This window comes from Dermacentor albipictus, chromosome 6, assembly GCF_038994185.2.
Source record: "Dermacentor albipictus isolate Rhodes 1998 colony chromosome 6, USDA_Dalb.pri_finalv2, whole genome shotgun sequence".
NCBI lineage: Eukaryota > Metazoa > Arthropoda > Arachnida > Ixodida > Ixodidae > Dermacentor > Dermacentor albipictus.
The window spans coordinates 90408094-90434739 of NC_091826.1; the positions used below are offsets into that span (position 1 = coordinate 90408094).

At 43.5% G+C, this 26646-nt stretch overlaps 1 protein-coding gene across 1 annotated transcript in view; it reads left to right on the plus strand.

Moving 5' to 3' along the window:
- The window catches only part of LOC135912395 (uncharacterized), a 120776-nt gene extending 96994 nt beyond the window's left edge, over positions 1–23782 (plus strand). The window contains exons 9-11 of the mRNA XM_070541017.1: positions 2786–2852; positions 10223–10489; positions 22863–23782. The gene's annotated coding sequence lies outside the window, so the exon portion shown is untranslated. The remainder of the gene's footprint in view (positions 1–2785; positions 2853–10222; positions 10490–22862) is intronic.
- Positions 23783–26646: the final 2864 nt, after the last annotated feature.

A 26646-nucleotide genomic window follows, 5' to 3' on the forward strand; every position in this document is an offset into this window, starting at 1 on the left:
TACAGCAAAATATTACTTTGCCCCACGACACGGTGTGGCTCCCATCTCTTCCAATAGATCGCTTACACTCTCTTGCGTCTTGCGAAGTCGCTGCGTCGTTCCCGCCCGCAGCAACAACTAAACGCTTGATATAGCGTACGCGCATGCGCATTCAAACATTTCGTCCAGGAAATAGGTTAGCGGCGCTTGTTAAGACTCCTCGCCCATCACGCCAGGCCTCTGCAGCCCCCGGACACCTGTTAAGATCCTGCCATTATCGTTTTAAGGGCGAACCAACTGTGGTATAGCTGGGTTAGCCTTGTGCTTCAGCTCCTCAGACAGCACTGCAACCATACGTGGAAGTGGCATGATTGGTGCGATGCCGCACACGAGGCCACAGCTGCTGCGCAACAGAAATAGCACCCTGACACCTGCCACGCATCTAGAAACGTGGGCGCCCTGTGGAATGCAGCAAGTCCTACTGCAGGACCTCGATTTGTCTCATGATAAGGCTAACACAAATCCGTGAAGGATGTTCAGTGAGGTAACCGATAGATTAGCTTGTCGTTTAATATTGTGTTAGCAGTGATGTGTACACTCAAGCCGAATTTTCTCCGTGGCCATCGTCGTAGTACTCCAGCTGTATGCTGACAATCAAGCGTTTCACTCAAGTTTATGGCACCACATGGCTCTTCACCATGACTACAGAGCGGCAGTATGCTCATATGTGTACACTACTACGTAAATAAAAGTACCCACCGACTGGATTCGATCACGGTACCCCCAGCACAAAGCTCCAGTTCTGTAATTATTAAACCACAGGTGCATGCTTCGTGAGGTGGAATTGAACACCCTGAAATGTTTACGTACGCACGCCAGAGCTTTGAGAAGCTTAGTGCATTTTTGGCTTACGATATCTTCTTGTAATTGTCGGGTCGTGCGCCATCAACGTCTAGCGCCTGCAACAGGGCTCTCGGCGCCTTTCGTCACTCCATGCGTCGCTAGGCGTCTCGTAGCATGCTGGACGCTGTTCCTTCGATCCAGTAGGAATTGCGTAACGTGCCACGTCGCTCGCACATTTCCCACCGGCGCATACATTGAATACCGTCTGAGGAGCATACGGGCAACTCTAAAGCTTGCTGTCGCGGGGAGTGCTTCGTCTTCCGGGCGAAGCTACCATTGTGTTGTTCGTATTTATTTTTATTTTTTTGTTCGTTGCGTGGACACCAGAGCATGCGCACTACAAATATAACCGTGTTATAGCCTGCGTGTGAAGAGCACTTGTACGAGAGTCCACGAATGAACGCCTACATACAAGAGCCCACGGTGGCACGCTGGCCTAGCTCCAAGACCCGGGCAGTAATTGGGAGCGCGCTTGCGTTTCATCCTGTTTTTGTATCCAAACGAACGACGTTTACCTCAAACTTTACGTGTGATAACTTCTGTCCGGCCATCTATAACCTACCATGGAAATCACGATGCCTACGCGAATTCGCCTAATCTTCGCATACTACTTTGCTTCAAGCGTTAATGTGACATATTTCTTTCTCAAATGACAAGCAATCAGTGCTTTCAGGGCACACCATGGCGTCAGAATGTTGCTCTTCATTCGCACCAGCAATCGAGCAGCGAGCCACTGACCCGAAGCAGTCACTTATCGTGCAAAGTGGTTATTGCCACCGTGTCACTTATGCGACCGGCCGCTATGCGATCTTGGTCGGGTGACTTTGACGAGTCGCCAGTGTGAATGTGCACTTACATTTTCTTTTCAATCGTGCGCAATTATCACGAAATATTTCATTTATACCACGATATTTATTTGAAATTAAATTTTTGTAGCCACACAAAGCCTACTGAAGCCAGGTGAACTTAGCTTACGCTAACTCATGTGCCACACGTACCAATCACATGCTTGCTAAACAGCTCAGCTTGCAGCTCCAGGAGACAATAGCAGCTCTGTATGTGTCGCACTATTCGGAGGGAACTCTGTGTGGAGCGCTCTTCGCTTGAACCTCAGGAGACATTCAAATGAAGTTCCCAAGTAAGCAGTGAACCAATATTCTCGCCCTAACCTCCTCTCGCCATCACAAGTACAGGATATCACGTGAACAAAACTCTTTGCGCGCTGGCCGTTCAAGCGCCGTCGATACTAAGACTTTACGGCGGCAGCGATGGTAAAGAACACCACGTGACTATGGCACGATTGTGTATGATTGCTCTCGCAATAAAAAGACATGTATGGTCCAGAATTTTCCCGTAGGTGACCGGGGCAGATAGGTAGTTTCGTGTCGCAAAAGATGTCGTATAACTGCGAAATACCGATTTCATTTATTGTTGCTCAGGCGTAGTCGTATGAATTTTCTTTGAATTTCAATTTATTTCTGCACTTCGTACATGAGTTGCGTAAGGAGCACGGAAAAAATGCTTGTAAATGAATAGCTTGTGGGGAATAGCTTGCGCCTTCTTAGACACACAATTAGTTACGAGTAGTTTAGCATTTCGAAAGGATGAATACATCAATACTAGAGGAAATGCCAAAATCGTCACTTGCGGATTCGGGAATGTCGAGGGTCAAGAATAAAAATAATGAAGTCCAACAAGAAGAGAGAACGAAACACCACACTTCAAAATTTACCAAATTAGCAATGGCACGTGATAACGTAGTGGGTTAGCGAAAATGGTGAGAAAGCAGACTCCGCCATCACTTTGCTTCATCTCAAGAACATTTAAACCGTAATAAATTGATTTAGTATGTTCAATCGATTACGACTCGCACGCCGTTCTTTTTTTGCTTCTGATTTTGCAGACCCTGACATCATGAAAAATGGCGGTACCTACAGCGGCCACTTCACACAGTTCACGGGCCGAGGAAGGTACTCTGTCATGGCATACGTTAACGGAGGCAAGAAGACTAGACATGCGTACCGTAGGCCGGGATTCCCCCCCCCCCCCCCCGACGCGGGGGGCTGGAATGAAAACCACAAACGCAGTGCGTTGATCATTTACACGAAAAATGTCTCTCCCGTCTTGATGTTATATATCCAGAATTGGCAAAAGTGCCAATTCCGGACACATAATTCTGGATCATGACTGTAAATTATTTTCTTTCAGCGGATTTTTTGGAAATGTACAAAGCGTTAATTAAAGAAAGCTGGGTATGGTCGTGAAGAACCAACTTATCTGGGAGACCCAGGTATTTTCTTGTTCCCAGCAAAAATTGTATATGAGGTGGGAAAAGTTTTCGCCACACAGCGCGGATTTACAGGAACGAAATTGTAATTCGCCGAAGAAAAACACCTATTTTGTGACTTGCAGATTTTACAAGTTTGACGAGCTGTCATTGCATAACCAAAACACTGTATGTGGCCATATATTTGTTGGTAATTTCAAATTATTAGAAATAGTTAGTCACAGAAACTCATACTCTTGCCGGCCACTGTGTTTTTTGATTGCCAACTGTTGGTCTTTTGACGAAGCACCTGTTATGACGACAAAACCAGTGGCGTTTTGCATCCATTTTAACTAAAGTGACCAAGCTAGAAAATTTTATGACAAGTCTTCGGATATGCTCTTGAACATTATAAGAAAAAATTATGCAGTTTCTTTCCGTATTCATTTCGTAACAAAACCAGCAAAACACGAAAATTGCAAAAGCTGGGAAATGGGCCAATTCTAAGAGCGTTTAAAAACAATATTCGTAGAATAACATTTCATGGAATGGCCTCACAGGACTTAATATTTTATTACCTGAAAAACATTCCGAATTCCTTTATTTTAGGCAAAAGAATTTAGCTTATCTTAAAATCCTGTATTGCGCCTCTATATATGTAGCTTTAGCAATAATAGTAAATTTATATTGATATTCCACTCCAAGATGCTTCTTTTGTTGTAGTGAAAAAAGTGAGAAAAATTTGTCCGATCAGAGCCACGAAAAGAGTTGAGCTTCGGTTTTCAGGGATACTTTATCCGTGTTTTTTTCTTTGGTGAGTTGAGGTTTCAAGCGTGCCAAAGCACGCATAACTACATGTATAAAGCTAGTCTAGCGTAACTACTTCTGGTACTATTCTCTACTTGCACCTACTATCTGTAAATCTATGTGCTTTTATTACCTATGTTTCAGACTAGTGAGAAAGGCCGATGATGCCACTAAGGTCAGCTGGATGCGTGCATATAAAGAACGTCGCTAAAGGGAAATATTTTTATAGTAACTAAAATTTTATACTAGGCAAAAAAAACGTTTCATGCAGTGGAACTAATACTAGTTTTTCGATGTACATATTTATTTACCACAGAAAAAAAAATGTTAACTGAGACAAAGTGCTAAAACCTTGTTATCGTGTCGCAATATTTTGTCACTGAAAATTCGCGTCGTTTTTTACACAATAAATGTTCTACTTCAAATCTTCCTTACCTCTTTCACGATATTAACGTAAACGTAGTTAAATTATTCCTAGCCGGGCATTGACCAAAATGTGAATTTTCTTTCTTAATACACGAGACGAAATTGTGGGCTTACTAGGACTTTATAAGGCACTTTGATTCGAAGGTTTTTTTAATATTTTGCTCAGAACTTGTTACGTGCTGCACAACTTAAAAACGAGTTCGTTAACTAATGTCTCATATTTCTTAGAAATGGATGGTAACTGTAAAGAAAAAGGAACGCGAAAAGTCGGAATGATGGGATTTTTCGCCCTTTAGTTAATAAAATATGTTCTTCGATTCCTGTAAAACAGCTTGAGGTTCTTCTCTTGTGATCAGTTTTCTTTAGGCATGCAGCTATGTATTTCTACAAATATAGATATTTGACGTAGACTAAACTGCATGCTTGACGTTTAGACAGCGGGCATAGCTGGCAAGGTCAAAGTGGTTGTTATTCTAATTTTATTTATGAAGTCATGGATATCATGGATGTTCCAGTTGGTGGAAATCATCCCCAGGCATTAGGAATCATTATTATGCCAAAGGGTTGTTCAAAAACTACGAGGGGGACAGTGAAAGTAGAAATTGACTAATTTGTCATGTGGCGTAATTAATTTGATCGTGTCTGTACTGAATACCACGTGCTGCTAAGAATGCCGCTTACGAATTTACAAGTTGGTAGCAACTGTTCTCGCAGATGCATGGCAATATTCCATAGCAACACTCACAGCACAAAAAATTTGAATCACCTTTTCTCGTTTCTATCTTAGAAGCAGCAACGCCTTGACATCATTGCTGTCACTGAAACGTGGCCAAAGAAGGGCGAAATAATTCTTATTCATGATTTCACAATGGTATGTCAGTCGCGTGATTATCTTCTGTGGGCGAGCCGTAGCTCTCGTTTCAAAATATGCAGCACGTATTTACAACATCCCCGCCACCTTCATGCGGCACATATGGCATTGAGTCTTTTTTCATCACTCTTGGAATCATCACTTAAATTCCGTGAACCTTATCATGTTTGCGAATGTTTGCATTCTTGACAAACATAAAACGACGTTTAGGGTACCAACCAAAAGAATATTGATGAGCTGGTGTTTATAGACCGTGATATGAACACTGATACCAGTAGTTCAGGTCATGATGACTATACACACTGATAAAATCATACTACTTTCGGAATCTCGTCAGAGTACCTGCACTTTCGCTACTTCGATGGATCATGCATTACCAATTCAAAAAGACTAGTTTACCTTTGTGTATAGGATAAGCCTACTGCCGATCACTTGCCATTAATTTCGGTGTCGGCAATTCCCAGTAGAAAAAGGTGATGGTCCTCGGTGTGTAACGAAGATAGACCAGAAGATTTTATAAATATTATTATAAGTAATTTAGGTCATGACATAGCGTGATGAGATCATCCGAAATCGTTAAACTTCGCTTCCGCTCTTGAGAGTGCAATCAGACGGATTAGAAAAGATCCAAATCGTTCTAGTGTCATGCCTATATGTCTCAGCATGACTAAAAAAAAATGCCGAATTCATACAGAGCAAGGATTAGTAGGGTGGTAAATGGAAAACTCAAAAAGATCACTACCTTTATTGACGCCAGTTAAAAGCTATACGCAACAAGTATGTGGGAACGACGAAAGAGAGTAAAAAGGATAATTCCGAAATTCCAGTAGAACAGGCGAACCGTAACTGAAGAAAAAAGCTTGAGGAATTGCGAATGAAGTCGTTCGCAATTCTCGTGCGCCAAGGGCACTTCCTGATGTTATTGCTATCAGCACGATTTGAATATTTAACGTCTATTTCTTTCCTTTGGTCCATTTTTAACTGCACAATTTGTGTAGCTCAGTAATGAACGTAGTCTTCAGAATTCTAGTGTCGATTTGTTTCACTGCACCACATGAACGTTCAAAAAACGACATCTATAGAGTTAAGAATGCCATCAAAAGTCGGCAGGATTCCCTGAGGTAAAAGTAAGGTTTGGGAAAGAAAACCTTTACGTTCTCGGACCAGTTTGATGCCGCCTATTCAATGATTCTGTAGAAGTAGCAAAGCACCGAACTTGTGTAAAAACATCAAAGGCTGTTTCGAAATATTAAAAGTACGATTGCTCTCGCCCGTCTAATTACATGCCAATCTGCTCTTGAGCATACATATTTTTTGTTTTTAAAAAATCATTGGAAACCTTGTTTATAAATATATCGCAAAGCTTAGCACACTTCAGCAACACGGTTTCAGACCAGATTAGGCTGCCTCCATCACCATTAGGACACATGCTTTGACTTACGATACGTTAGTACCTGTCTTTCTCAAAGCAGTCGACATTGTTGATTGCTCTGTACTAGTATATGAACTACAAGATTCTGGTTGTCGGGGGTGGGGGGGGGGGGGGGGAGCTTGCGCTCGATCTTTACCACTCAGTCATAATGAACGCCATGACGTGCTCCTGGCGGTACCGTCGCACCAGTGTTCCTGCAGAAATGGCACGCGGACTATTTATTACTTTTTGCCTCAGATGTGGATGATTTGCTGCACGTAGTGAAGCCTCCTAATGTGCTGATCTAGGCTGAGGATGAACGCATGATAGCTCTACCTATTAATGGAGATCATCTTGAGCTGAAACCAAACGTCGAATTAAAAAAATATATGTGACAATGCCTATGAATTATGCTAAGTTTTAATACACGCCCATAAAAAAGAAAATAAGTCGTCTTCCAAATCCAGGTGGAAATCATTAAACATTGAAGAATGCACGCTCAACTAAATACGTTGGAGTCATTATATATAACCACTGACACTGACAATCGCCGATTGAAAGTGTTTGCTGCAAATTAGCTTCTGGATGTCGTGCGCTAACTCAGGAGGAGGAGTAAACGTTTATTAGGCGAAACAGGTAGGACGTGCCCTATCTTCATCCTAGGTGGTCGGCTCTCTCAGTCCAGGCAGCCGTTGGCTGATGACGCGGCAGGTGATCTGTCCGCAAAACTTTGCTGATCCTCCAGGCACGGTGGGGTTAGCATTGCCTCCCACGTTTCTTCGGTCGCTTATTGCTATTCTGATCGTGATAATGATTGGAGTTCTTTGTCGCCAGGGCTAGAAGTGTAGCGATTCGGTAGCTTCATTTGGAGTGCCTTTATCGCACTTCTGGCGCACCAACACTACGTGCTGTAGGGTGTCCGGTACATCACCGAGTCGGCATGGATATGACAATTGTGCAGGGTGTATCCGGTGTATGATAATTCCATGACCATATCTATTCCTTAATAGTCTCCGGAGGGTGGTGGCTTCTTCCTTAGACATCACAGCCAAATAAAACCATCCTTTTCTTGTGCCTTGCGTTGCGTTGCACTCCACGTTGCCCTAGACTATTACCTTTAGGGAAATTGAACATTCCTCTCGCTAATAAGGTATACGTGAACCTGTACTACAATAATATGGTAATAAAATTTTGAACACGGCTCCTTTTGTGATAAATATGTCCCCTCATGTACTCACGCACTGCAACAATACATTGAACAATTTGCAACCATCTGACAGGATCGCATAATTATGAAACCTGTAACTCATTATTTTTTTTACTCTTCTCAAGGTTATTTGCACACTGTAGTTTCCCTCTCCGTGATTAGATATCATTTACTCCTTTCAACAATGCCGTAAAAGCACGACGGTACAATAAGCAAATTAAATTATTTGAGTAAATTGTAAGTTTTTGGGCCAGTAATTGTAAGAATTTCCCATTACCAAAAATGTTTGGTGGCATACATTGTTCTGCTTTTCGGTGGTACGTCTTCAAACACGTAAAATCTTCAAGTCGCATGATTTCCCTTGTGCACCTTTAATGAAATACAATTTTCTCCCCTGAATTCCGACTGCTTCTAGCAAAACAAAGGGTGATTTCTTTCTAGAAGGACGATAACCTTCCTCATATAACATTTTCACTGAAAAAAAAATCTACTCGTGACTCTTCTAAGTGTTACCTAATCTTAACACACACTGCTGCAACTGTTATCGCACTCAAACAAAATTTGGTCAAACTCAAGGTTAACACGGAAAGCAGAACACATAATCCTTCCAACTTACGGAGTTTATTTCCCAGCCGGTGCTGCTTCGTACTAGGACAGTTCATTGGCAACTCCATCGAACCTCTGTGATAACATGACTTGCTCATTCCGATAGCCTTGAGATAGATATCGGCTGTGTTTGGTCGACACTAGCATAAAAGTTCTTCTAACCTCGTATAAACAGCCCTGGACGGTTCGCACGTGCTGTAACTAACATATATTGTGTATGGCCGGAATTTTTAGTTCTAAACGCAACCGAGGAATCATTAATCGGGATATAATGCTTCCACAGTTTAGCAACGACAATAAGAAAAGTGCATCGATGAAGGTCAGTTCGTGAAGCAGCAGGAAGATATACAAATAAAGAAATAGTTATTCGGATGTCACTAAGATTTCGCGTACAAAGCCAGAAATTGGCTGTGGTTGTAAGGAAGTACATATAAGAAATGCATGCCAAAATTTCATATCAATACGACTGCATTAATTCATACTTTGGTGCCTCTGCAAGGGTTTTAAATATGGCCGACTCCTTTTATCCTCACTGAACGATTATGCGTGCAGTGTTGTGGCGCGCGCATATAGAGTCGTGGGTTGCGCGTCTGATGCGCCGAACCTTTCCAGCTAGCTCGGAGACTGACCTAGAATTTGATTAACATCGTGCAAGTGTTTTACGCATACTCGTATATGAAGGCAAGGTTTTTATTGCTTTAAAGTATAACTATCAAGCTTTTCTAGCAACGAAGTAGTTCAGAGTGGCTCAGCCCTGTTTAAAGAGATGGTGAGTGGTCTAACCATCATGAATAATTTGCCACATGATGACCGCCAGCAGTTTCTAAATAGTGCGATCCTAACACAAGGTGTAGGCTATCATATAGCGTGTGCCCTAACTAATCTTCACCAAGCTGTATAATAAGAAAGAGTTTAAAAACACGGTGCAAGAGACAATTAAAAGACGTGCGGTATTTGGACGCGACAGGTATGGTGACATGAATACCTCACGTCTTAAAATTGCGTTTTGTCCCATGCTTTTATTCTTTTATTTTCCTTGACCAGTTTAGTGAGCGCTTGCCTGGACGCCCTATATGATAGACGTAGCACAATTGCTTCAAGCCTAATGCAATATACTAAAGATACATTTTTGGAGGTGCACTGGCGACCGCATGTGGTGAGGTGCTGTTCTATCTGATTGAGCACCTACCTCTAGAAGGAAGGATTGCGGCTGGCGGGTTTTAGGTGCTTCTGTCTATAACGTTGTACTGTCTGTGCATATTGCATGGTTTAAGCCTTCAATGCCACTGAGTTGTTCCGGAAGCTTAATCGCGGCGAGACTGAACCATAACAGTGTAATGACTGACACTTGTGGTGTGCCTATGTGGGCTGTTTCAACTTGTCGCTTCAAAGATTGCTGCAATCAGTACCAGCTCTGGCAAAGAAACACATCGCAACCGCACCTCCTGAAATTTTGACTTTGAGCATCTTCGCATCATACGTGGCCGAAACTCGTCATATTACATCAAATCGTTCATGAATACGAAGTTATTTCAACAAGCTGTATTTGAAACAGCACGCGTACATCTGCGGCATGTATCAGTCTAATATTGCGGTCATTGTATGCAGGTACTCTACGGACGTTCTATGCAGCATACAGTGTTGGTATCAAATGCGGCCAGAGATATTCTTGCCTTTCAAGTTCGTCCCTAGAATGCTGCGCCTAAAGTCAGTGCGGCAGTAATGCTGTTGTTATGTGGGTTGCAGTGTCATCAAACGAATTACCAATCAGACCAGCACCAGCCAACTACACTTTCAAGGATAACCTCCTAGGGGACTTGGAGCCCACGCACCCATTCCAGAGAATCACAGGCGGTGCTTCCTTTAAGGTCACCAGGGACCTCCGGCGGAGTGATGTTCCTCCTGCTAATATCATGGACCTGAGAGCTGTCGAAGGGCACGTTGAGATCGACGGAACGCCTATCGTCAGACTTACGTGGACTTGGCCTGGTGCGCACATGACACACGGCGTGGGTGCGTATTGTCTGTGAGCACCCAGTTCGAAATCAGGAAGAAATGACGTCAGAATACTCAACAGGAGCATTATGACTGGCATTACGAAGCAGGGAAGCTCTTCGTTTTCTCCGTGGTTAACGTTTGGAACACCCCTCTTTAGCGTATGATACACAAAGGACGCAATGTAACAGATTGCTGAATAGAACACTTAAAGATTTTAGTAGCTAGTGAGTTCAGTGTTCCACAGAATTTTTATGTATGTAGCACACAGGATGTTGAACTCTTGTCTTCTACAGAAAAAGACCTCACAGTATCAATGCATATATTAGTGCTCTAGCAGCCTACCACTCAAAAACATATTGATAATGAATATGAATGAGACAACGCATAGAGATGATTGTTTTTTTCTGCATTGTGCTTTAGAATGACAGTATAGCAATTGAGACTTCATTTCCTCAATATCTGAAATCTTCCTGATGTTTCTGGGGCACTAGTAAGTACAGTGGTCAGACAGAATTTCCATTGCTTGAAATATCATTTTCGTATATGTGGTCTTTTATTGGGCAGCCGAATTATAAAAAGTGGCGACGATAGCATGCGGTGGCAGGTCTACGATTTTGCGAGATATTCTGGACAAATATGATACAGCACCAAAGCATCAATGCGATCTTAAATTGGCAGCATTCAGTTACAATGTAGCACTGTGTTTTAATAAAGCACAGATTAATTCTACAGACAATATGTTCGTCGTTGTAGCTGTAAGCCCAATACGAGGTTGGCGCATAAAAGTTTATTAGGCGTGTCGAAAAAAAACCCTTCACGGGTCTCAGTCGTTCCGAGAAGCACTACCAGCTCAAATCGCGCCACTGCGGCCAGATTGCAGTGGGTGTGAAATGCGAATACGCCCGTATACTTAGGCTTAGTTGCCCGTTAATGAACCTCAGGTGGTTCAAATTTTTTTTTGAATGCTCCACTACGGCGTGACTCATAATCAGGTCGTGGTTTTGACACGCACAAACAGAATTTAATTTTTATTTAGCAGAGTGTAACGCGAATAATAATAGACAACGTTTACCAACTACGTTTTTTGAAAATTCGTTGTCAGCAGCATGCAAGTTAGGAACTAACGAAGAAAACACGATGGGCACTGTATTCAGAAAGTGGAAGTTTCCTTGAAATAAACGTACTAATCTAAACATAAGAGCCTCTAAATACATTCAGCATATTCTTTAAGGTTAACTCAACAAGTATGTTTTGATATCGATGTGTAAAATCCATTTTTGCTTTCGACAGCAACGGAAGCCTGGACGAATCATGAATATTCGTGTTTCAAAGGGGGAAATGTTTCAGCTGACTTATTGCGTGCGCTGGTCGCGATGACGTAGTCGTAGGTCCCCAATATGGCGTGGAAATGTTGCCATGAAAGGTGCGAGCCATAGGTCCCAATGAGCAACATATGTTTGTGAGGTGCACTGGTATCTCACCTTTCGAGTGATTGCCGACACCGTGGTAGCGTACCGTCCTTTAGCAGTGCATCGGTAATCACGAATCGTCGGCATCAGCACCTGCGTAAAATACCTTAGGCATTTCACACTGCAAGACTCGTGTTCATGAGCCTGGCGTGAGTAAGGTTGTTTAGCGAAGAAATAGCTTTTTTGATGAGTCGTGATATCTTGTACACGTGAACCTAATCAAACGTGAGCTTTGAGGTGCCATATAGCGTACTCATTGCAAGCTACGCTGTAGAAATCTCAACATTGAGGTTCGTTTTCCCTTATAAGTTGTCTCTCCTAATGCAAGACTGTTTTCCTTCGTGCTGTTTCGTCATTCTTACTTTGGACACGTACAACTCATATCCCGATAACTAGAGCACCTTCACACTATATGGCCATGCTGCCGTATTTGCTGATCTGGTTTCCTAGTATATAGAGCCTTTCACACATACATTGTGTACACTATATCCCCATAGTTTTACCATCGCTATGTCCTGGTGTGACAAGTTACGTCAGAACTTTTAAATTGAAGCCTCTAACACTTGAAGCATCCTCCATGTAGGTACACATTGCCGAAGCAACAAATTTCATAGGGGAAGCTCCGCAGATGCGTCTGCGTCCAGAGAATAACGATTAACCGAAACAACGAAGAAATTCAAATCACACATGTTACACTTCTTTTTGGCACAAGTATTCTCCCCAGTTGAATCGATGCAGGTATGAAAAGGCCGACGTCAGGTCATACATCCCGAATTCAAGATCGTGCTTAAAGTGCCAGAGGTTCGGGCATGCGTCACAATCATGCAGACGTAAAGCAACACGCGCAAAGTGTAGTGTCAATGGTCATCTCTCGGACATGCTTCACCACAATGCGCAAACTGCAAACGAAATCATGCAGCTTGTTCGCGATCTTGTCCTTTATGGAGCAAAGAAAAAATGATTGCACTCACAGTGAATGGGATCTCTTTCTATGAAGCGAGAAAGAAGCTCTGTCACTTACTTCGAACAAGCAATGTCAGTATGGCGCGGCAAGGGGCAACACCACATCGGTTTCTGGGGTCTGCACCGGTCAAACACGATTTTGCTGTTACAACGCCATCCGCCTTCTTCATGGCACTGGCTACTGCTGCTCTATCATTATCCACAACAGACCCGTTGGTAGGTAGGGCTTCGTAGGTACCTAAGACTGAATCGATCTCCGTGACCGGCGACTCGCTTCTCAGAGGCTAGTTCTCAACCCTCCAGTGCCTAGGAGAATGCCATAGAGGTTGATCCAGATATGCCGGCGTTATCAACACCAAAGGAGCAGTGCCTGCTGAAGCGGTCTAAGGACAGACTTCTTTTAACTGCGCCGAAAAAGCGAAGCGCAAGCCTGAACGGTTGCCCATCTTGATAAGAATAAATATGCTTTGATTAAATGTCGCCTCTCACATATTTGCTCACATACCAATAAGAAAGTTTTGATTCTTTTTCAATGACTTTGATCATTCATTCGAATGGTAAAGGAATGAGCCATGATCTACTTGATATTAATGACTTCATGAATAAGCTCTAGTAAAGGCGTTGTCGACACAGTTGTTTACATTTTTACTTATACACTGTACAGGGGGTCCCATTACAGTCTTTTACTCGGGACCTCCTCCTGTATATTATTGCCTTGTACTATATGTTGTCTAATAATAATAAAGCCCTCATTCATTCAAGCCATTTGTCAGAAGGAGTTGCCGTAGCCATCTAGAGCGGCGCTTTAGCCAGAATTGGAAAACTGGAAACCTCTTTCCAGGCTGTAACCGTGACTGTTCTATTGCATAAAACCATCACCGCGTGTTCATTGCTTATTCTACCCCATACTCATTTTACAGTTAACAGACCAGTGGCCGAAGCTTCTTGTTTAGTAGGAGATTGTAATGCCCATTTTACCCTTTGGGACAGCGATAGAATCGATAAAACGGGCAGCTATTGCTTTTATTTCACCTCATAAGCATAGTTTTCAAAATAAAGTACACCATATTTCTCGCCTACATAGCGCTACTTTAGTGTCCTGCAGTTAGCTTTTCCTCACCATGTGTCCTTACTAGTTTACTAGTACTAGTAACTAGTAGTTACTAGTTACTAGTAGGCAAAACTGGGCACTTCGTAAAGCAACGATCATTTACCTCCTGTCATCAAAGCCGCACCGCCACTAACCATTGTAGTTTTTAAACTACGTCGCTGGAAAATACATCTTCGCGAATTGCAGCTTTTCATGGAACGAGCAAAACTAGAAGCCTTTTTAATTGAGCTCAGTGTTGAAATAATGAAAACTCGTGAGATCTCGATGAGGGCTAGTTGGTTCTTGTATATCACTGACGTTGAACAGCACGAATGAGACAAGCACACGAAGAAACAAATACCATAGGCAAGCGCTGACTGCCAAACGGAAATTTATTTGAAATTATCCAGTCATTTTATACTTTTTTCCAGCACAGGCATGTGTGCACCAGTCAGACATATATCTGCAAAATGACCATCATAATTTATGCAAAAAAAGCCATTTCTTTTTCGATACAGCAAGAGAGGGAACGCTTACACATTTATCTCCGTCCTTTTTAATGTGATATGCCTCTATTAATTTCCCATTTCTACTTACCTTATCGTTTCCCTATTATTTTTTTTTAAACTTGGACTCCAGGGTCACTTGTTACACTGTCCTGCTAAATGAGTCCCAAAGTAATTTTTTAAGCTACTGCTGTGTTGGCGAGCTCTGTCGTTTCTGTCTCGTTTCTCCTAGATAAGCTTTTTCCACAGCTCAGTGGTATCTGATAGATAACGTGGCGCCTGCAGTCAGTGAAACAATATTTATCATAGGTGTTGCAAGTATTGCACGCGCCTTTAGAACATTTACATGCGCATGCATATCGAGGAGAGCTTGCACGAGGCACTTAAAGTAAATTAACATTGTATATATTTGACGCTTCCTTTAGATTGTGTGACAAACTTGTGCAAGTACGGCACTACGTGCGCTGGTCTCTTGTTTTTATTCGTTGTTTGATGTGCTGGTTGCGAACTTTTTTTTTGTCTTTCTTCAGAATGGTTTCGCATACTGAAGTGATTACAGAACGGGGAAAACGCGTGTACTCCGTTCAAAGTTGATTCTTTGGCTCCTCCTTCGCCCTGTTTTCCCCGTCTATGGCGGATAATTCAAATTAGTTTTAGACATGTAGCATACCCTGGGCTGTTCTCCTGCGCCATTGGGTGGCCTCGCCCCCTACAGGGCTATTTGACTGAGCTATCTCGTTTGTTCGGTTCGTATGGTCAGAAGTTCAAATCATCGGGTTTAGGTGTCCCATTAGAAGTGTTCCATTTGAATCTGTATGACTGAAGCGGAGGCGTGGAGGTGAGGTAGACCACCGGGACTCTAATCTGAAGGTCATAAGTTCTAATCCTCCTCCACTACTGTTAAATATTATGCTCTGAAAAAGAAGGGAAGACGACGAAGTTAGAAGCGAGCGTGGGCACGAGCACGCGCCTGCATTTTTTTTTAGTTGTTTTCGCAAGCGTCGAATAAACAAGGTGTTCTCTACTTCGACTCCGCTTCCTGGTTTTCAACAAAATGGTGCCGTCACCAGGATTTCAGATCTACAGTTGAAGACCCCTGGCGATGAAGCGAGTTCCATGAAGAGGACGACCGACCCACGCAATCAACACGATGACGCTGCGACAGAATAGAAGAACGATCCAGGTCATCGCGAGGCCTCCGATTCCCGACGTGACGACATGAAAAGACTACGACGGAAGCGTGCTACTGTTCGAGCGCCTGTCACCAGAATCATCAACGACATCACACCCCTTATGCAGACGGAACCAACACCATCTGGTAAACTGACCGACCACGTTAACCTAATGAAGATAACCAAGTAGAAGAGCATCTTACGAATGATATCCTTGAGGATGACCTCTAAAGCTTCGGGCAAAATCAAGAATCGACTGTCCTCGCGAAATCCCGCGCTGAACGCATTTTATTCGCTCTGCAAACAACGATTACGCACGCGTCTCACGATGACTTTCATCAAGCACGCACACACGTTAAACTACCTAGGATTGATGTGCCGAAATTTCATGGTGAACCCATTTAATGTCCAGAATTTTGGGTTCAATTTGAGCCTACCGTTCACCAAAACCAATATATCGCATACGTAGACAAATTGAAACATCTTCGGACCTACTTTATGAGTAAAGCGGAAGGTGTCATCAGTGGCCTGTCGACAACTAACGAGAGCTATGGCAAAGCTACAGAACTTCTCAAAGATAAATTCGGTCAGAAGTCCCTGATTGTTAACGACCATGTGCGTCGTCTTCTAAACATAAGTAAAGTTCGTTCTTGCGAAGGTTTCGAAGCGCTTCAAAGGTTGCAATGCACGAAGAAGTGCAGACTCGCGTGAGATCCCTGCATAACATTGGCGTTGAAGAAAGACAATATGGAGCGCTTCTGAAAACTGCTATAATACAAAATCTTCCGCGAGGAATGGTACTCCGTTATACTCAGGGCATCTTGCCTTCGACAAATTCAGGTGTTACTAGTGACAAAATGAAATGTCTATTCTTCCAGAATTCTTGAAGAAGCCGGGAACAGACAATAATGACGACTTCTGACAAGAGAGAACAAGCCTCAACCGTAAAACGACAATCTCATTAGCATTTCCAAGGTTCTACATTTATGTCAACCGTGAAACTGACTCCAGAGAGTTGTATACTATGCGGAGACAAAGATCACTCGGTGGATGTCTGCCCAACAAAACTAACATTAGACGTGAAAAAAGAGAAACTACACAAATTAGGATGTTGTTTCCGCTGCGCTGGACAATTTCACAAAGCTAAGAAATGCAGAAGCTGTAAAAGACTAAGGTATGCTAAATGCAAGGGGCGACATATGACCACGATGCCTGACACAAAATGGAAGCAGAAGAATACAATACAAGAATACAAGAATACTGTTTCCAGCTCATCAACAGACTCGCTAAAGTACACAGTTCTTCTGCAGATCGCCCAAGTTTGGGCTCTGGGCACTGGAAGCAAATGCTTTGTAAGAGTGTTGATTGATGGTGGCAGTCAATGCAGCTTCATCACGGAAGAATTGTCTAGGAAGCTGAAGGTCACTGTGTTAGCGGAAGATCAGCTCACCTTCTCTGGATTTGGAAACGTTTCAGCACCGCGGAAATATTATCGGAGAGTACGAGTCACGCTGCATAGGCAGTGCGGCTCCAACTCGCTTCAAGTAGAGGGTATAGATGTTCCCAAAATATGCAATGACTTGTCAGGATTGACAGAGACAAATGTACTTGCAAAGTTGAAAAGCAAGAACTTACGTTTGTCTGACGTGAAAGCTGTTCAGGTCTCGCCTGAGCCTAGAATAAGCCTGTTTATAGGTGCAGCCTATTACTGGCAGCTCGCCAATGAAAAAATTCATCGACTGCACGACTCCTTGACCGCTATTGAAACTATCCTTCGATGCACACTTCATGGAGATACTAGAAGTCTACCTAAGTTCTATAAGGTGGTAACTGTAGGGAATTTCAACATATGCCTAACGGAAGCCAATGTTTCCCTGCAACTGAGCTCTTTCTGGGAAGTAGAACATCTAGGCTGACTAACGAAGAGCGACATTGGAAAGATGTCCTGAAGAACTTCGTGGAATCGACTACTATTAGAAGCAATTGTCGCTATCAAGTTGAACTGCCGTGGCACAGCAATAGTTCCCAGCTTAAAAATAATCGGGATGTCGCGTTAAAGAGGCTGGAGTCCTTGCAGAGAACGCTACATCCAGAACCACAGTTTCAGAAGGAATATGACACTGCTATGAGGAATTCCTATAACAAAAATTTCGCTGAGAAGGTCACAATGGACCGTACGAGTGAACATATCACGTACTATATGCCACACCGAGCAGTAGTGCGACACGACAGCACTACGACTAACGTACGGGTGGTATTCGACGCCTCTTCTCGTGCTCCGGACTTACCTTCACTCAACGACGTCTTATGGACAAGCCCGAATTTGAACCACAACATCTTCGACCTACTCCTGAAGTTTCGCCGCCTCAAGATTGAAATTTCCGCCGACATCGAAAAAGCGTTTCTTCAGGTGTCGCAGGCTCAACACAACCGAGACGCGTTTCGTTACTTCTGGTTGGAAGAAAGGTCTTCCAATATTGAAGAACTGCGCATGACAAGCGTTCCTTTTGGCGCCTGCATCAGTCCCTTTCTCCTTGCTGCAACTCTGCGACACCACTTCCAACTGGTACCAGTCGAATACCCTTCTACTGCCAAACTATTGAAAGGTCATTTCTACGTAGGTGACTTGGTCATCGGTGCACAGAACAGATAAAGAAGCACGGCAAGTCGTTAGCAATTGCTTCAGTATCTTGAAAGAGGCAGGAATGCATCTAACAAAGTGGAGGACAAATGATGGACACTTACGAAACATTTACAAAAGTACAGTGCTCACGGAATGAAACGCGTCAATTTAGGACTAAGTAATGCGCATACTTTCGTTTCCATCGGCTGCAGTTCGTGTCACATCGACGCAATTTCGGCGCGTACACCTACACCGGAGCCCTCGTTACCCTTGGCGACCGAATTCCTTGCAACATGGCATGGTGTTCTCGCGTACTTCGCATATATGCAGGGTTCTACTAAATACTCCGTGTCGCGTTTCATTCCGTGAGCACTGTACATACTTAAAGGTACCGTTCGATGTAGAAAACAAAACCAAGATTCTTGGTCTCGTTTGGGATACCGACAAAGACATGTTAAAGCCATCACTGACGAAGATGCTTGAATCATTGAACGAACAAAAGGTTACGAAGAGACAGATCTTAAGCTTTGCCTCATTCATGTACGTTCCTTTTGGATTCTTCGTGTTGTTCGTGCTGGTAGCCAAGTTATTCATACAAGGGCTGTGGTTAGAGAAATACAGTCGGGATGTGCCACTTCCTGAGTCCCTTCTTATAGAGTGGACAGCGTGGACTAAAAGCCTCAGAACTATTAATCAGCTGGAAGTTAAGAGACATTTTGGCCAAATCCTCCTAGAAAGGAATGTGCAGGTTACCATCCACGCCTTTAGTGACGCTAGCTCAGTTGCATATGGCGCCGTCCTTTACCTTCAGATACGATACTTCAAGGGAGCCACAATAGTTCAGCTACTGCTAACCAAGTCGAGAGTCGCACCTCTACAGAAGTTAACTGTACCACCGTTAGAACTGATGGGAGCCCTCGTTGCAGCTCGACTAACTGCAGCAGTGAAACGTGCCCTAAATCTAGAGGGCATTGAAACAGTTATGTGGACAGATTGGCTACGCCGTTCAGGGAATAACTGGGGAGAGTTCCTAGCAAACCAAATTACAGAGATAGTTTCGCAACTGATTTGAATTTGTCGAGACATTGTCCGGGTAATCAAAATCCAGCCGATTTACTGTTTAAAGAATCCACTGTGGAGCAACTCCTACAAAGTTCAATTTGGTGTAAAGGTCCAAACTTTTACACTGAGACGACATTCGACGAGCCCTGCTACACCGAGGATACAGTCGAAATAGAAGAAGCTACGTGTACAGCAGCAGCAGTTCAGGATACAGTCAGCCTAGAAAAGGAAACTGCGTGTTTGAAAGCAGCTGCGCGACCAGTGCTTACAAATGTAAACATCAACGACTACAGCCCTTAGAACAGACTGATGTGTATACCCGCGTGGATACAACGATTCGCTAGAAAGTGCAGGTACAAAGATGCCAGAAAGCAGCGACCTTTAGGCTCAACTGAAGTAGAAGAGGCTGAAATTTATTTGATAGGTCGAACACAACATAAAGTGTTTAGACCAGATGTCAGCAGAATGGACCTTACACTCCAGCGTTTCAGACCATATCACGATGAATTAGGGCTTCTCCGCTTGGGAGGTCGTCTTCAGTTAAGCAACCTCCGGGAAAGTTCGAAGCACCCAATTCTGCTTCCTGCTTCAAACACATTCAAAAAGTTGTCGGTCAAGAAGGAACACCGACGGCTTTTACGTGCTGGACTCAGTTTTCTTTTGACAGAACTGAGAGAAAACGTTTGGATAATGAGGGCCAGGCAGGTTGTAAAAAAACCATTTCATTATTGCACATTCTGCCGGCGACATTCCTGGAAGCAATACTTGGAGTCCTTCGAGCCTCTGACAATCGAACGTGTTCAGCCCACTCACCTTTTGAAGTCAGTGGTATAGATTTTGCAGGACCGCTTCTACCCAAAGATAACGGAGGACCAACGAAGAAGTATTATATACTTATCTTCACATGTGCAGTCGTCAGAGTGGTTCATCTGGAGCTTGTTACCGCTCTTACGACAAATTCCTGCTAGCATTTAACAATTTGTGGCATGACGAGGAATTTGTAACATTGTATATTCCGACAAAGCCAAGACATTTAGAAAGGTTTCAAGGAAGATCCAGCGACTTTATGAATGAATGAAATAACAGGAAGTACAATCGTATTTCGGAAGTCACAGGATTGTTTGGAAATTTATCACTGAAGAAGCTCCCTGGTGTGGAGAATTTTGAGAACAACTCATTAGATCTGTGAAGTCTACATTGAAGAAAACACTGGGAAATAATTTCTTTCGCCATAAAGAACTTTCGGCCATGCTCTATCAAGTTGAAGCGATAAATGCACGACCGATAACATTTGTGTGTAGAGAAGCCTCTGAACCAATGCCGCTTCCGCCAAGTCATTTCCTCATAGGCCAAAGATTGACTATGCTTCCTCCAGACTTGTCGAGCACAGCATCAAAAGAGACCCCGTCGTCACGCGAATTACTTCAACGATGATAGAAACACATAGAACTTGCGTTAAACAATCTCTGGAACTAGTGGCGACGAGAGTACCTCCAAGAACTTCGTTCAGCTCACAATAATGAAACTAGGCACTAAGAATCAGTGAAGCTTGGAGACATAGTACTGATAAAATAATTAAACTCGCCAAGACAATTGTGGAAGATGAGACAAGTGATAGAATTATGTCCGGGCAGCGACGGCAAAGTTCGCTCATGCAAAGCCCGCACTTCTAGTGGCAACACGTTGCGGAGACCGGTAAAGATGCTGTACCACCTAGAATCTGTTGGACAAGCTCCATCTTGAAATGAAACAAGCACACGCAAATTTTTCAGCCGGGAGCAGTTAAATATATGCGCCGAAAAAGAAGATAATTTAGAAGCGAGCGTGGATACGTGCGTGCAACAGCATTTATTTAATTGTTTTTGCGAGAGCCGAATAACCAAGACGTTCTCGAAACTTCGACTCCACTTCCTTGTTTTCAACAACTACACTACATCTCCAGGCCTGCAATGGCGCCTGACACCGGCAGAATAATGCCGAGAGCCAGTGGGGCTATACTATTGCAACCAAATTAGAACGGCTCGCTATGCTTTAACAAACAAACAACTTCACGAGAAGAGGAATTGGCCTCGGCTTGGTCAGTACTTGGCCACTACCTCCCTCATTACTCTTACAATTAACTCATGGTCCTCAGTTCCTAGCAGCTGCGGAGTACCTGACGAAGGTGGCGGTCAGACTTGCCACGCCGCAGAGGGTGCTAAGAACCTCTGGAGGAACCGGACAAACCACCACTGGAAACTGAGCCTGACAACGTTCAACACACGAACCCTCTCGAGTGAAGCTAGTCTACCACTATTTTTGCGGAATTCTCGAACATTATGTAGGACATGACTGGCCTTAGTGAGGTTAGAAGAACTGGAGAGGCATATACTGGCTTACTAACGACCGCGTCTTCTACTACGGAGTGAAGTGCCAGTGAAGAACCAATACGGGGTAGGATCCCTAATTAATAAGGACATTAGCGGGCAACATTGCCGAATGCTACAGTATTAATCAGGGGGCAGCACTAGTCTAAATAAAGGTAACTAGGCGTTATAGAATAAACATAGTCCAATCCTACGCTCCAACCTCCGGTCAGGAAGATGAAGAAATAGAATACCTTTGTGAAGACGTTGAATTAGCGAAGAGAAAATTACAAACTCAGTATACTGTAGTCATGGGCAACTTCAACGCTAAAGTGGGAAAAACGCAAGAAGGTGAACTAGCGATTGGAAACAACGCCATCGAATATAGCAACACTAGAGGAGAGATCTTGGTAGAATTCAGTGAATCGAGCAAGCACCGAATAATGAATACCCCCTTCAAGAAGCACAGCAAGTGAAAGTGGACCTGGATCAGCCGTAATGGAAAAACAAGAAATTCAATAGATCTCATACTTTCTGCCAATCCCAAGGCAGTGCATGATGTAGACGTGTTACGTAAGGTAAAGAGCTATGACCATAGGTTAGTCAAGTCTAGGATTTACCTCAATATGAAGAGATAAACAGTAAAATTATTGCATGCTGCTGGCCAAGCGCTGCCGATGAGATAAAGAACGCTTTGTCGTCGCCAGTCACGATGCAGCTGACCTTGCTCACCGAACGCACGCTTCGAAGCAGCACAATACCATTGCGCAAAGGCTCCGTGACGTGGCTTTTTTCATGTTTCGCGGGCTTTCTTTGCAACCGGAAAAAAGGACTACGTGACACGTTCAGTAAGAGAAACAAGTGTATCGGTAGTTTCTGAAGGTGCTCTACAAATCTGCGTATCATACTTGGGGTCCTCAGCCAATAATGAAAAAGTTGCGTAATTAAACTTAAATAATTAGTGAGTTATGGGGAAAACAAAAAAATGTCTGATTTACTATAGGGTATTGCGAATAGCATGTGTTCGGTTCGATTCCGACGTGCCTTTCATTTTTAAAGTCTTGGCTGAAGTTATGTGGGACGCCCTATATATATATATATATGTGTGTGTGTGTCATCATGCCGGCTAACAACAGTCCTCTGTACCTTCTATTACAGCTGCGGCAGTGCAGATCAGAGGTGGCAATAACCGCGGCAACTTTGCAACGGATTTCGACAGCTTGGAGGTTATGTCGAATGTCGTGAAAGGCAAACCTTCGTCCCCTCCCCGCCGGTTTAAAGCATGACGTCACCATCGCTCTTCCCCGGAACTGGCAGACGAAGACTCACGGGGACAAGGACTTCGTCCTGAAGGCCTACCTATAGCGGCGCGTGTTATTAACGTGCACGGCCTAAAGTCGCAGCCGTCCAGGAAAGTTATTGCAGAGTTTGAACTTTTGAATTTTACTGAAGTTTCGAGCGAAAATGATGAACCGTCGGTCACATAAGTGGAGGAAGATCGAATAAAAAAGAACAAACCGTCCATGACAACGGATGAGGTTGATGGGAGCGAATATTACGAACCGTCCGTCATCGTTTGCATGAAGTGTTGCAACACTTCATGAAATATGAAGTGTTGCAACCGTCACTGACGTTATTCGCGCAACATATTACCTAGTCTGTGTTACTGCGTTTCATCACTTTACTCTTCTATTGTGTATTTTATTTTTACTGTTTGATATCTTCTTCAAATGTTGAATTCCTGATGCTGGCTGCAGAGCTTCAACCTGCACCCTTATTTTTTTTTGTTTACATTTTGCCAGTTTTGTGAAACTGCTCATTTCTTTTTCCCACCCTGCTATAATCCCGATACCGGGATTCCAGTATCAATAAAAGAACAAAATAAAACACTAAATAAATCAAATAAAACAACAAATGAATTAAGACTAATTATGTTATCAGGTCGAATGTAAAAAATAATCTCAGTATCTCCAACCGACGGCAAGCAACATTATCTTGGTTCTGTCCAGCTACGTGGCATTTGCATATCTTTAAATCTTGGTGGATTATAGTTGGGACACCCTGTACACACAGGACCAAGTTCACTATATGCTCTTTTATATAGAAGGAGCTAGACAACTGACAATTAATCCTAATGGTATGTATAGCTTATGTCTAGAGGATGAATATGCTGCTGTACGTTCACCTCGCTACAAATTGCTTTGCGTGCTTTGTTGACCCTCTAAAAAACTGCAGAGTTCAGTGATCCCTCCGGCAGAGTCTTTCATCAACGGCGTGTGAAATGCACATGAATGATATGTGTCTCAGTATTGCTTCTCTTTCGAGTAAGCAATGCTAACGACTCATGGAAAAAAACTACCCTAATAATTTACAACATTTATTAGGAATGGAAACATTGCCACTTACATGCAGAGGTCATAAATGTGTATAATTCATTCAGTAATCGAAATGAGGCCAAGACGGATTCACTCAAAATCAGGATCAATAGTAGTTATGCTCAACAGCGCTTATGCGCGGACACAAAGTAATAAAAATATATACTAGTAATATATGACTCGCCATCTCGGCCCGGTCCTGCGAAAGACCAGCGTAGCTGTCAGAGGACGTAGCGTAACTCGCCTCGACAACTCCTGAGGGGGGTATGCAATGCTTTATTGCATTAGAGTGATGGTAGTAATGGTAATTTAGAGTAATGTGAGTAATGGTAATTTTGACAGCACCCCGCGGCTGGTCGCACTGCCGTTTCTTTTTCCCTTACTCGCTTCTCGTATTCACGCCGCTCCTCTGGAGTATGCGTTGCCATCCCATAGCGGTGCTGCAACAACAATCGAATCGGACGCTAGGCTGGTTCTTCCATATACGAAAGGCCGGTGACGTCACCCCTACCTCCCCACGTCGCAAGCCGTCGTCACCGCGGCAGATTGCGCAACTGTAATCTTTACCGAGAAACGTATGGAGGCAGCACTACGTCCTTCACATTGTTATCAGGAGCGCTTTATCATCAATTATGTGGTTCGAATGCTTGTTTTGTGCTTGTTCTTTTTCAAATAAACGCTATTCTGTATGTTTGGTACGTGATTTCAAAACATGTAGGCACTCTTCGCTTCACTTCTCTGAGTTTTTGAAGCCTGCTTTACCTCAGCTTTACGGCCGGTATTGCACAACCTCTGGGATCGGGCCACTTTTTTACCACAGACACGGAAACGAAAAAGTCGCAGTTTCGCCCAAAAGGCGTAGCATCGAATGCGATAGCAAATTATCAGACAGCCATACGAAGTAAATATATCATTTTGATCGGCCGTATCAACTTGTAAACACTCGCTTGCTAACAATTAACAAGCATGGTGTCAGCGCGCACAGCAGACATGAGCACATCATTCTTGATGACCGCGGACACTCGCTGTCAAAACGCTGGCGTGAGGAAATGCGGCAGCAGCAGCGAGCGAAGTGACATTCGCGCTGTCTATCGCTTCAAAGCAAAGTGAGCGCCGAGAACACTCACCAAAGTAAACATATACCTGGTAGCGAAGCTTCCATAGAAGCCCATACCATGCCCATATGTTCAAAACATGGCAGTTTGTGGTTCATGGGGCTTGCCGCCATCTGTGTGACGACGGAACGCTTCCGGCGGAAAAAGATATAATGTGACGCCAAATTCGTTATAACAAGTGACGTCATTGTGTTCTCGAAGGCGCGAAACCTGTTTTAGTGGCCTGCCTTTCGAGCTGTCTATTCAAATGCCCTGCCATTCAACTTGACGGGCGTTTCGAGATTTCAGCGTGGAAAGCGATGCAGGAAGGGGCCAGCCGTACGGATGTCGAAATGGCACCCGTGCATAAAACATATTCGGAGGTCGACGAAAGATTTAGGACGTAGAGTGCTGGTCCTATCGTCGGACGCCAAGCCCGTTGGCCAGCGCACTCGCACGAAAACAACTGAAGTATACAATTATCTGGCGGTCGTAACTCATACATTTGAGTGAACGCGTTAAGAAACGAAGCTACTCACGTCACCAATTTCAGACAAACGTCGAAAAGCGAAACAACATAACGTGTGAGGGGGGCGTATTGTAACAGGTGAGCTTTACGAGCGCGCCTTTCTGCACGCTTCAAGAACTGTATTGCATTGCAAGTGATAACGGCGGCGTCTTTCACGCTCGGAAAAACTTTCATGTAGCACGTATTGAGCAAAAGAAAGCTGTACCGGGAGTTTATCATGTTCCTCCACAATTTTATCATTTACACTTTTGATCTAATTTAATATCAAAAAGTTGATTAATTAAAACTATTATACTAACTAGACCAAATGCAAAATATAATCTTAGTAGCTCCAAGCGAAGGCAAACAATATTACCTTGGTTCTGACTAGCTACATGGTATTTGCACATTTTAAATCTTGGTGCATGATAGTTAATTGCGACTAAGTGTATACTGATGCGGGCTTCAGAGTTACAATTCCTGAGAAAATGAACAATATTTGTTGTCTTTTGCACGACCATGTTTCCACGACCATATATATATATATATATATATATATATACGTGGTGGTGACGTTCAGGACGTGCCAGCCGTCCTGAAGGATCCTTTAAGTTAGCTAGCCAAAGCAACGCGTGATGGCCTGCCATCAATGAATGGCCTTTGAATGGCCTGCCATATAGGTAAGGGCGAAATTTCGCTGTAGCCCAAAAGATGGCGAGGCATTCCTTTTCCGTTGTAGAATAATTGCCTTCCGCTTTTGACAACGACCGGCTAGCGTATTCTATCACGTGTTCATGTTCATCTTTTCTCTGGACTAGGACGGCACCGAGGCCTAGGCTACTGGCGTCAGTGTGTATTTCGGTATCGGCGTGTTCGTCGAAGTGCGCAATCAGGGCGACGACTGCATGCGTCGTTTGAGTTCTTGAAATGCGTCGGCCTACGGCGTTTCCCACTTGAACCCGACT